Here is a 12,805-nt window from a genome sequence, read left to right as displayed (position 1 = left end):
ATATATTTGAGTAATAGAACACAAACTATTAAATGTAAAAAACTATTATTACTAAAACATTCAACAAAAATTCAAATTAGAACAAAATTAAACATGTAATTTGTAACGACCCCAGAAATATCCAAAGGAAATAAATGATAATTAAAGTGCGGAAACGAAATAAATGTTCAAGGTTTACCTTCCTTACACAATAACTTAAAGTACCAATTAGTGTTACGGAATTCACCCTTTTGAAAGAAATACAAAGAAATAAGAAAATGAACAGAAAATAAAGAAAACTAGCATTCTACTCATAATCCTCTTACGGATCGGGCTCTGGATCCTGGTCCTCTTGATCTGAAATGGTTTAAATAAGGGATGAGCTACACTAGCCTAGTAAGAATATCACACTATATCACCGACACAGAAATGAAGATTTGTAGAAAATCAAAACAACTAATGGAGCACTAAATTAAGCAAATTCATCTATCAATAATAAAATTATTTACTGTCCACTTACCGTAGTAAGATTTATAGAAAATAACCTATAAAAAATAATAACGTTATATATATCATGATTCCGTATATAATTGGCAATACGTATTATACTTCCATATTCAAATTATCAAAACAACAATTGCCCCTTTTTCCATCAGCCTGTTGGTATCCATGCAGGTTCATATGGATGTCCCCGCTACACGTGAACCTTTTACTTTAACATTCTCAATTACGAGCCGTCCCCATATCCTGTCCGGTATGAGCACTAAATTACTAAACTTCAATACCTTGTTCGGTATGAGTGCCAAGTTACCAAGTCTCCATACCCCGTCCGGTATGAGACACGTTCACGGTAGGGTTTTCTGTGTACCTGGTCTGTCCACCATCTCACAGGATGTCCAGTAAGGCTACAATTTCATCCATTCACTTAATCACAGAAGTTTTTGGTTTACCTTTAACCTCTATTTTTCCAATTCAACCGTAAACACGTAAAACAACAATACATACATTTAAAGCTATAAAATCAATCAATAAGGCAATATCATGCATTTAAATTGTAAAAACAATCAACAAAACTACAGTAGATAATTTTCGGTTCTTGCTCCATTAGCAATCCATAATTAATTATGAACATTTTCTAAATTGTACAAAATACCATATTTATTGTTAATTAGACTTCAATTCTATAATAGAGAATAGGGTGAAGGATTCTTACTCAATTTGATGCCTGAAAGGCTAAACTATTTACTGCGGCCACTAGCAGTCCTCGAGTTCCTTGAATTTTTCTACAAGAATCAAAACGTGCTATAAGTACCTATAATTGTCCCAAACAAACCCAAAATCAATCTCAGGGCCCATTTTGGCCAATTCTAAAATTTTGGCACGGCAGCTCCGTCGTGCTCCAGTGATGGCGTCGCTGCCCGTGACGGTGGTCTGTCTCAGGTTGGTTATTTTCGGTCATTAAGGGGCCTCGGTTGGTCAAAAAAATACAAAAACCAAAACTCACCGGCGACGAGGCTCTCTGGTGCAGCGGCTCCTCCGGCTCACGTTGCGGTTGAGTGTTTTGCTTCGGTCAAACTATAGTGAAAGAAATGGTGATCACAATGGTGGAAAAATTTTACCGAACGAGAATCGGGAAGGGCCTTATCGAAATTCCCTGCGGCGGCACCGTGGGCTTTGCCTGTGATTTCCGGTCAATCGGCCAGTCCTTTTGCTCCGATTTGGCATGGGAGTGTTTAAAATTGAATTTCAAGCAAAAAAGGAAATTTTTACCTCTTTTAGCAGTCGAAAGTAGCTCCAGCGCGGCGGCAAGTGGCGCCGGCTCTCCTTCACGGTGGCTGGGTTTTCTTCTTCGGCGAGTGCGACTGGAGGCTAGGGTTAGGGTTTGGTGTGAAGATGGTTATTTATACTCATCTGCTTTTGATCTGGACCGTCCATCAGATTTGATATAGACCGTCTGATCGCGATTAAACAGGAAGTGAATTTAGGTCGTTCATCGCGATCCAATATGGGCCGTCCAATCGCGTTTAGGGAGGGAACGCATCTGCACCGTTCGTGCGCGCAGGAAAGGATCTGAGCCATTCGATTGTGGGCATGTGGATGGCCCGCGTGGCTCCCCGCATGGCACCACGTCAGCGTCCGCTGCCACGCGGCACGTTCTGGTTCGTCAGAGCTGCTGACCGGGCATCCTACGTGGCAAAACTTTTTTAAATTATATTTCGACCCCCGATTTCTGATTTTTCTTTCAAAAACACCCCCATAACCCAAAATGTCACCCATTTTTTTAAAAATTGTTTTCAATTTCACCCCCCACCAAATTTACTTTATTTTTGCATTAAATTAAAATTAAAAAATCAAATATTTATATTTATAATTAATTTAATTTACAATTAAATTAATTTGGGTATTACAATTCTCCCCTCCTTAAAAGAAATTTAGTCCCTCAAATTTGTCTCTCTCACTCTCAATCAAACAGCTGGGGATATTGGGCTCTGAAGTCTGATTCTAGCTCCCATGTGGCCTCTCTCGGTGTGTGATTCTACCACATGACCTTAACAAAAGGATTTTCCCAGTTGCAGAGTAATCTACTCCTTCAGTCCACAATATCGATTGGTACCTCCTCGTAGGACAGATCCTCTTGGAGTGAAAGAGCCTCGTGGGCCAAGATGTGAGAGGGGTCCGAGTTGTACTTGCGTAGCATGAACACATGAAACACATTATGGACCTTGAAAAGTTCTAGAGGCAGTGCCAATCTGTAGGCGGCAGTACCAATTCTGTTTAGAATTTCAAATGGCCCAATAAACCGGGAATTAGTTTCCCCCTCTTGCCAAACCTACTGATTCCCTTGAAATGAGTGACCTTAAGGAATACCCGATCGCCTTTCTCAAATTTCAAGTCCCTCCTCTGGGTGTCTGCATAACGTTTTTGCCTGCTCTGAGCTGTCTAAATGTTCTTCCTGAGCTTAGCTATTTTGGCTATAGTCTTCTCTACGAGATATGGGCCGAGAGTTTTCTATCACCCACTTCTTCCCAACATATCAGCAATCTGCATGGGTGGCCATACAATGCCTCATACGGAGCCATGCCAATACTTACTTGGTAGCTGTTGTTGTAAGCAAACTCTATCAGGAGTAGATGGTCATCTCAATAGACCCCGAAGTAAGAACACAAACTTGAAGCACATGCTCAAGTGTGGGGATTGTCCTTTCTGACTATCTATCGGTCTAAGGGTGGAATGCGTACTAAGGGATAGTTTCATCCCCATGGCTTGCTAAAGACTAGACCAAAACTGAGAAGTGAACCTGGGGTCCCTGTCAAACACTACTGTTACTGGCACTCCATGTAATTTGACTATTTTTCGGATATATATTCTTGCCAACTTTTCCAAGGGATCGGTCATCCTGATGGCTAAGAAGTGGGACGATTTGGTAAACCGGTCAACAATTACCCATATGGCATCATGTCCTGAGCGTGCCCTAGGCAATCCTGTCACGAAGTCCATGGTGATATGTTCCCACTTCCACTCCGGAATTGGTAATGGCTGAAGTAGTCCACCTGGGTATTGGTGCTCTGCCTTGACCTGCTGACATACCAAACACTTAGAAATAAAGTCAACTATATCTCTTTTCATCCCGTTTCACCAAAATCGAGATCGCATACTTTGGTACATCTTAGTGCTTCCGGGATACATGGAAAATTTTGAGTTATAGGCCTCTGTCATAATATCCCTTTTTAACTCACTGTCACTTGAAACACACACTATGTCCTGGAATCTGAGCAACCCATCGGTAGAGACTCAGAATTCTGAGTTAACTCCCTATTCTGCATCTTTCTTGAGAGCTGCTAGGGTGGGATCGACATGCTGAGCTTCCCTTATTCTCTGGATTAACTTAGGCTGAACAGTTAGGCGGCCCAAACATGTGACTCTCCTCAGGTCTTGAAGTCATACCTGTTGTGCGGTCCCTATCTGCCTGCATTTTGAAACCATCAAATGGGCTAATGTACCTGCACTTTTCCTACTGAGTGCATTGGCTACCACGTTGCCCTTACCCGGATGATACAAGATTTCGCAATCATAGTCCTTGAGAAGTTCTATCCACCATCTCTGACGCATATTGAGATCTTTTTGAGTGAATATTTGTTTCAAACTCTTGTAATCAGTATAGATCTGAAAGGTCTCCCCATACCAATAATGGCGCCAAGTCTTCAAGGCATGGATGATTGCAGCAAACTCTAAGTCATGGGTGAGAAAGTTTTTCTCATGACTCTTTAATTGTCTGGACCCATAGGCTATAACCTTCCCATGTTGCATCAAAACACAACCCAAACCTAGGTAGGAGGCATCACTGTAAACTGTATATCCATCCGATCCGCTCGATAAGGCCAACACAGGTGTAGTAGTCAGCCACTTCTTTAGTTTTGAAAAACTTCTTTCACAGTCCTCGTCCCACTCAAACTTGACATTATTCTTTGTGAGCCGAGCAGAGCAGCTTGACTAGAAAACTCTTTCACAACCCTGCGATGATACCCTGCCGTCCCTAGAAAGCTACAAATCTCCTTAACCGAGGTCAAGTTTTTCCATCCGAGCACTTCTTTAACTTTTTCAAGGTTCACTGACACTCCATCCTTTGATATGATGTGTCATAGGAAGGTAGTCTACTCAAGCCAGAACCCACACTTACTCAACTTTGCATACAACTTCTTCTTCTTGAAAACCTACAAAATCTGAGTCAGATGGTGAGTGTGTTCCTCTCTACTCTTTGAATAGATAAAGATATTATCGATGAACATAATAACAAACTAATCCAGAAATTATCTGAAAACTCTGTTCATCACGTCCATAAAAATGGCTGGAGCATTGGTTAGTCCAAATGGCATGACCAGGAACTCACAGTGTTCGTACCTAGTTCGAAAGTCTGTTTTGGGAATGTCTTCTGCTCTTATTTTTACCTGATAGTAACCTGAACGCAAGTCTATCTTGAAGAAGACCTTGGCACCCTACAACTTATCAAAGAGGTCATCGATCCTGGGGAGGGGGTACTTGTTCTTGATTGTGACCTTGTTCAGACCTCTATAATCAATACATAACCTTAATGTCCCATCTCCCTTTCTTGCATATGTGACTCCGACACCCCAAGGGGATACACTATGTCGGATGAATCCACTGTCATGTAATTCTGTGATCTGTTTCCTCAGTTCCTCCATCTCAATGTGACTCATGTGGTAAGGAGCAACAGAAATAGGCTGGGTGCCTGGCTGAAGGTTTATGGTGAATTCGACTTCTCTGTCCACTAGCAGTCCAGGTAGTTCATCTGAAAACACATCTGGAAAGTCTCGGATTACTGGAATCTCTTAAATACAAATTTCTTTCTTGGGTTTGCCTAATTAGAAAAAACAACTAGGTTAAAGTACTTGATAACAAGAAAATTTGCCATGAGGGAATAAATTTTAAATGATTTTATTAATTTATAAATGACTCCTCATTAGCAGGGTTGAATATAACCTTCTTGCTTAAACAATCTATAGTGGCGTGATACGTCGCTAGCTAGTTCATTTCTAAAATTACATCAAAGTCCCCCGTGTCAATTTCTATTAGGTCAACACTCAATTTTCTATCTGCTATATCTATGACATAGACCCCGTATACAACCTCTCCGAGTAGTGTCATACTCCCAAGAGTAGACACAAACAACACAGAATCAAGTTTTTTAGGTAATACATCTAATTTTGATCCATAAACATGTGAAACAAATGAATGCGATGCACTAGTATCAATCAAGACATAAGCAAGATAGTTACATATAGTGTATATACCCTGTACCATGTTTGGGTTGACTTCTGCATCCTGCTGAGTGAGATTGTAAGCCCTGCCCTAGATAGGAGGTCTGACCTGGTTCTGGTTCCTTGGGCACTCTCTTGCATAATGTTGGACGCTACCACATATGCGGCAGGTGTTGTTGCGGTGATAGCAGGGTCGGTCCCTATAATCCTTGCCACAATGCTGACAGATTTTACTGCATCCTGCTGCTTGAACTTAAGACGGAGCCTGAGTCATCCACCTGGGTCTCTTATTCTGTTGAATAGGTGCATTAGGTGCTGATCTTCGGTGTGGAGCTTAGGGCTTGAGCTACACTAACCCAGTAAGAATATCACACTATATCACCGACACAGAAATAAAGGTTCATAAAAAATCAAAACAACTAATGGAGCACTAAATTAAGCAAATTCATCTATCAATAATAAAATCATTTACTATCCACTTACCGTAGCAAGATTTATAGAAAACAACTTATAGAAAATAATAACATTATATATATCATGATTCTGTATATAATTGGCAACATAGCACATATTATACTTTAATATTCAAATCATCAAAACAACAATTGCCCTTTTTTCCACCATCCTACTGGTATTCATGGGGGTTCATATGGATATCGCCGCTACGCGTGAACCTTTTTTTTTAACATTCTCAATTATGGGCTGTCCCCATACCTCGTTTGATATGAACACCAAATTACTAAACCTCAATACCCCATCCGGTATGAGGGTGAAACGAGCCGTCCCCATACCCCGTCTAGTATGAACGCCAAGTTACCAAGTCTCCATACCCTGTCTAGTATGAGACACGTTCACGGTAGAGTTTTCTGTGTACTCGGTCCGTCCACAGTCTTACATGATGTCCAGTAAGGCTGTCGTTTCATCCATTCATTTAATCACACAAGTTTTTCGTTTACCTTTAATCTTAGTTTTTTCAATTCAACCATAAATACGTAAAACAACAATACATGCATTCAAAGCTATAAATTTAATCAATAAGGCACTATCATGCATTTAAACTGTAAAAATAATCAACAGAACAACAGTAGATAATTTCTGGTTCTGACTCCATTAGCAATCCGTAATTAATTATGAACATTTTTTAAATTATATAAAATACCGTATTTATTGTTAATTAGACTTCAGTTCTATAATAGAGAATAAGGTGAGGGATTCTTACTCAATTTGATGCTCGAAAGGCTAAACTGTTGACTGCGCTCACTAGCGGTCCCCGAGTTCCCTGAATTTTCCTTCAGGAATAAAAATGTAATATAAGTACCTATAATTGTCCCAAACAAACCCAAAAACAGTCTCAGGGCCTATTTTGGCCAATTCTGGAATTTCGGCACGGTAGCTCCGTCTTGCTTCGGCGACAGCGCCGCCGCTGTAGGCGGCGGTCTGCCTTGAGTGGCTATTTTCAACCGGCTTTGGCTGAATTTGGCCAATTTCACATCAATCCCTATGAGAAAACATGTTAAGGGACCTAAGTTGGCCGAAAAAACACAAAAAACAAAACTCACCGGCGGCGAGGCTCTCTGGTGCGGTGGCTCATCCGGCTCACATTGCGGTTAGGTGTTTTGCTCCGGTCAACATGTAGAGAAGGAAATGGTGATCACATTAGTGGAAACATTTTGCTGAATGGGAATCAGGAAGGGCCTCATTAGAGGTGTTTTGTGGAATTTCCTGTGGCAGCACCGCCGGACTTCGCCAGTGATTTTCGGTCAATCGGCCGATCTTTTTGCTCCAATTTGGCCATGACGGTGATTAAAATTGAATTCTAAGAAAAAAATGTAATTTTTACCTCTTTTGGCGGTCAGAAGTAGCTCTGGCGTGGCGGTGGGTAGCGGCGGCTCTCCTTCCCGGCGGCTGGGTCTTTTTCTCCGGCGAGGACGACTGGTGGCTAGGATTAGGGTTTGGTGTGAAGAGGGTTATTTATACTCATCCGCTTTTGATTTGGGCCATCCATTGTATTTGATCTGGATCATCCGATTGCGATTAAATAAGAAGTGAATCTGGGTCGTCTGATCGCGTTCAAATCTGACCGTTCAATTGCGTTTGGGGAGGGAACACATATGCGTCATTCGTGTGTGCGGGAACGGATCTGAATCATTCGATTGTGGGCATGCAGATCGCCTGCGTGGTCCCCTGCATGGCACCGTGTCAACGTCCGCTGCCACACGGCACGTTTTGGTTCGTCAGGGCTGCTGACCAGACATCCTACGTGGCAAAACTTTTTTAAATTGCATTCTGACCCTTGGTTTTCGATTGTTTTTTCAAAAACACTCTCATAACCAAAATTTTCACCTCTTTTCTCCAAAATATTTTTCAATTTCACCCCCACTAAATTTACTTCATTTTTGCATTAAATTAAAATTAAAAAATCAAAAATTTATATTTATAATTAATTTAATTTACAATTAAATTAATTTGGGCATTACATAATTAACCCAATACTCTGATACATATGTAATAAACTCATGAAATTAACATATAATCTATAAAATAATTTTGTAACTTTTTTTCTAAGATCATTTTGCATAGTATCACATACAATCACATTAATTGTTTGTTGTAATTCAAGCCCTACAATAGACATTTTTTGGTAATTTTTTCAAAGTATTTTTCTGAAAAAATAAAATAAAATAGATGAAAAAATTGAAATGTCCCCATCTTCAACCACTGAACAACTGAAAGCAAAAATATTTATAGGTTCATTGACAGATCCTCTATTTCTAAATAGTGTTGATTTTAAAAAATACATAACTCTCTTATTTTTTATCTAAAAATTATTAAAAAATATTAAATTAAAGTTTTTAGTCTCTACATTCATATAAGACCAATATTGCATATATTTGAGTAATAAATGTAAAAAATAGCTATTACTTAAAAATTTAACAAAAATACAAATTAGAATCAAATTAAACATGTAATTAACCAAAATGCTTTGATACCAATATTAAGAAACTCATGGAATTAACATATAATCCATAAAATAATTCTTTAACTATTTTTCTAAGATCATTTTGCATCATTTCATATACAATCACATCAATGGTTCGTTTTCAAGCCCTACAATGAATATTTTTTTGTAATTTTTTCAAAATATTTTTTTCTGAAAAAAGTAAAATAGATAAAAAGATAAAATTGTTCCCATCTTCAACGTCTAGACAGCTGAAAGGAAAAAAAATTATAGGTTTATCGATAAAACCTCTATTTCTAAATAGAATTGATTTTAGAAAATATGTAACTCCTTTATTTTATGTGCAAAAGTTATAAATAACATTTCAAATTAAAGCTTTTGGTCTCTACTTTCGTTGAAGACAAACATTGCATATATTTGAGTAATAGAATACAAACGTATTAATTGTAAAATACTATTATTACTAAAATATTCAACAAAAATGCAAATTTGAAAAAAAAATAAATATGTAATTAACCAAAATACTATGATACCAATGTTAGAAAACTCATGAAATTAACATATAGTCTATAAAATAATTTTGTAACTATTTTTCTAAGATCATTTTGCATAGTATCACATACAATCACATTAATGGTTTATTGTAGTTCAAGCCCTACAAAGGATATTTTTCTGTGATTTCTTTAAACTATTTTTTTAATAAAAAATAAAATAGATGTAAAGATAAAAATGTACCCATCATCAACCTCTGAATAGCTGAAAGGAAAAAAATTTACAGGTTTATTAACAGAACATCTATTTCTAAAAAGAATTAATTTTAAAAAATACGTAACTCTCTCATTTTTTGTTCAAAAATTAAAAAACATATCAAATTAAAACTTTTAGTCTCTACTTTCATTCAAGACAAATATTGCATATGTTTAAGTAATAAAACACAAAATATTAAATGTAAAAAATTACCATTACTCAAATATTTAATAAAAATAAAAATTGAAAAAAAATTAAACATGTAATTAACCAAATTGTTCTGGTACCAATGTTAGGAAACTCGTGGAATTAACATGTACCCTACGAAAAAAATTCTTTAACAATTTTTCAAAGATTATTTTGCATAATATCATATAAAATCACATTAATGGTTCATTGTAGTTCAAGCCCTACAATGAACCATTTTCTATAATTTTTTCAAAGTATTTTTCTGAAAAAAAGTAAAATAGATAAAAATACAAAAATGTTCTCATCTTCAACCTCTGAACAGCTGAAAGGAAAAATAATTTGTAGGTTTATCGACAAAACCTCTATTCCTAAGAATTGATTTTAGAAAATACATAACTCTCTAATTTTTTATCCAAAAATTATAAATAATATTTCAAGTCAAAGCTTTTGGTCTATACTTTCATTTAACACAAATATTGCATATATTTGAGTAAGAAAACTCAAAAGTATTAAACATAAAAAACTATTATTACTCAAACATTTAACAAAAATACAAATTAGAACAACATGTAATTAACTAAAATACTATGATACCAATGTTAGGAAACTCATGAAATTAACATATAATCAATAAAATGATTATGTAACTATTTTTCTAAGATCATTTTGCATCGTATCATATAAAATTACATTAATAGTTCGTTGTAGTTCAAGCCTTAAAATGGATATTTTTGTGTGATGTTTTTAAAGTATTTTTTCTGAAAAAAAAATATAATAGATAAAAAGACAAAACTGTCCCCATCTTCAACCTCTGAACAACCGAAAGAAAACAATTTGTAGGTTCATTAACAGAACCTCTATTTCTAAATAGTATTGATTTTAAAAAATACATAACTCTCTTATTTTTTGTCTAAAAATTATAAAAAATATCAAATTAAAGGTTTTAGTCTCTACCTTCATATAAGACCAATATTGCATATATTTGAGTAATAAAACATAAATGTATTAAATGTAAAAAACTATTATTACTCAAACATTCAATTGGAGCAAAATTAAACATGCAATTAACCAAAATTCTCTGATACCAATATTAGAAAACTCATGAAATTAACATATAATCCATAAAATAATTTTTTAACTATTTTTTTAAGATCATTTTATATAATTTCATATAAAATCACATTAATGGTTTATTGTAGTTCAAGCCCTATAATGGATTTTTTTTTGAAAAAAAATTAAAATAGATAAAAAGACAGAAGTATCACCATCTTCAACCTCTGAACAGTCGAAAGGAAAGAAATTTATAGGTTTATTGAAAGAACTTTTATTTCTAAATAGAATTGATTTTAGAAAATAGATAACTTTCTAATTTTTTGTCCAAAAATTATAAATAATATTTCAAATTAAAGTTTTTGGTCTCTACTTTCATTTAAGACCAACATTGCATATATTTGAGTAGTAGAACACAAAGTATTAAATGTAAAAAACTATTAGTACTAAAATATTCAACAAAAATACAAATTAAAACAAAATTAAACATATAATTAACCAAAATACTTTTTATATCAATGTTAGGAAACTCATAAAATTAATATATAATCTTTAAAATAATTTTGTAACTATTTTTCTAATATCATTTTGCATAGTACACATACAATCATATTAATGAATCGTTGTAATTCAAGCCCTAAAATAGATATTTTTCTGTGATTTTTTTAATGTATTTTTTAATAAAAAATAAAATAGATAAAAAGATAAAAATGTCCCCATCATCAACCTTTAAACAGCCGAAAGGAAAAAAATTTGCAAGTTCATTAACAAAACCTCTATTTCTAAATAGCATTAGTTTTAAAAAATACATAACTCTCTCATTTTTTGTCAAAAAATTATAAAAAATATCAAATTAAAGCTTTTAGTCTATACTTTAATATAAGACCAATATTGCATATATTTGAGTAATAAAACATAAAAGTATTGAATATAAAAAATTGTTATTACTCAAACATTCAACAAAAATCTAAATTAGAACAAAGTTAAACGTGCAATTAACTAAAATGCGCTGATACCAATATTAGGAAACTCATATAATTAACATATAATCCATAAAATAATTCTTTAAATATTTTTTTTAAGATCATTTTGTATAATTTCATATACAATCACATTAATAGTTCATTGTAGTTTAAGCCCTATAATGGATATTTTTCTGTAATTTTTTGAAAGTGTTTTTTTTTTTAAAAAGAATTAAAATAGATTAAAATACAAAAGTGTCACCATCTTCAACCTCTGAGCAGTTGAAAGGAAAAAAATTTGTATGTTTATTGAAAGAACTTATATTTCTAAATAGAATTGATTTTAGAAAATATATTATTCTCTAATTTTTTGTCCAAAAATTATAAATATTATTTCAAATAAAAGTTTTTTGTCTCTACTTTCATTTAAAACCAACATTGCATATGTTTGAGTAATAGAACATAAAAATATTAAATGTGAAAAACTATTACTCAAACATTCAACAAAAATGCAAATTGGAACAAAATTAAACATGTAATTTACCAAAATACTCTAATACCAATGTTAGGAAACTCATGAAATTAACACACAATCTATAAAATAATTTTGTAACTATTTTTCTAAGATCATTTTGCATAGTATCACATACAATCACATTAATAGTTTATTGTAGTTCAAGCCCTACGATTAATATTTTTTGTAATTTTTTCAAAGTATCTTTTCTGAAAAAAATAAATAAATAAAAAAACAAAAGTGTCCCCATCTTCAACCTCTCAACAGCTGAAAAGAAAAACACATTAGTAGTTTTATTGACAGAATCTCTATCTCTAAATGGAATTGATTTTAAAAAATATATAACTCTCTAATTTTTTGTTCAAAAATTATAAATAATATTTCAAATTAAAACTTTTGGTCTCTACTTTCATTTAAGACCAACATTACATATATTTGAATAATAGAATACAAAAGTATTAAATGTAAAAAATTATTATTACTGAAACATTCAATAAAAATGTAAATTGTAAAAAAATTAGACATGTAATTAACTAAAATAGTATGATACTAATGTTAGGAAACTCATGAAATTAATATATAATCTATAAAATAATTTTGTAACTATTTTTCTAAGATCATTTTGCAT

Source organism: Carica papaya, chromosome 4 (genome assembly GCF_054855325.1).
Source record: "Carica papaya isolate Zhongbai chromosome 4, ASM5485532v1, whole genome shotgun sequence".
Classification (NCBI taxonomy): Eukaryota; Viridiplantae; Streptophyta; class Magnoliopsida; order Brassicales; family Caricaceae; genus Carica; species Carica papaya.
Note: the sequence above shows the minus strand (reverse complement) of the source record.